This window comes from Dipodomys ordii, unplaced genomic scaffold (genome assembly GCF_000151885.1).
Source record: "Dipodomys ordii isolate 6190 unplaced genomic scaffold, Dord_2.0 Scaffold134, whole genome shotgun sequence".
In the NCBI taxonomy this organism is placed as follows: Eukaryota; Metazoa; Chordata; class Mammalia; order Rodentia; family Heteromyidae; genus Dipodomys; species Dipodomys ordii.
The window spans coordinates 5,108,501-5,109,371 of record NW_012267350.1 but is presented as its reverse complement, the minus strand read 5'-3'; positions in this window follow the sequence as shown (position 1 = coordinate 5,109,371).

The window sequence follows — 871 nt, the reverse complement described above, 5'->3', positions numbered from 1 at the left end:
AGCTCTATGAGATCTTTATCTCCAATAAACCACAAGAAAACTGGAACTGGTACTGTGGCTCAAGTGATAAAGCTCTAGTCTTGAGCTGAAGAGCTGAGGGACAGTGCCCAGTCCCAGAGTTCAAGGCCCATGACTGACAAAACACAAACAAACAGAAAAAAACTTATAAGAAGGCAGGGGCAATACCTAAAGAAACCTCAAAGCAAGTTCTGCCTAGCCTAGTAGCTGAATCCCAAGGCTGGGTGAAGAAAAGAAGGCATAGTTCAAGGAGTAGAAAAGCATTTGCATAGCAAAGCCACCAGGAAAGTCCTCAACCCAGACAGAGTTGAAGATCATTCAAAATGAATGACAGCTCTAAGTCACTGTTCCTGAATAAGGGAGGGAGCTGGGCACGGGTGTCTCCTGCCTGTTAGCCAAGCTACTCAAGGAAGTAAGGAGACTAGGTCAATGATTCCCCTAGATACTGACCCTTGATTTCCCCTCATTGTTTCCCTAGATGGTTTACTTTTATTTATTACTTCTATTAGGTTTATGTGTCCTCATTTGGTTTTCTTTGCTTATGTATAACACTTTGTTAACCTGATTTTTGCCTATACACACGTTATGCTAGCTGCATTAGGGGCTCCTGGTTCTTTGAGACAAGACTCTAGCAGCAGTCCTCTGGCTTTCCAGTGAAGACTCCTAATTTGGTCTCTTCAGTGGTGACTTATTGATTTTTCACGACTGTGTTCCCTTACAAGGTTTGAGAGCTTGTACAGGAGAGACCCTCGTGCCAAGAGGGACACTTGGGTTTCTTGGAGCCACACTGGCAAATGGCCTCAGAAATGCCAGCTGCCAGAGACTGGAGTCTCCATAGGACAGCCGCCACTTG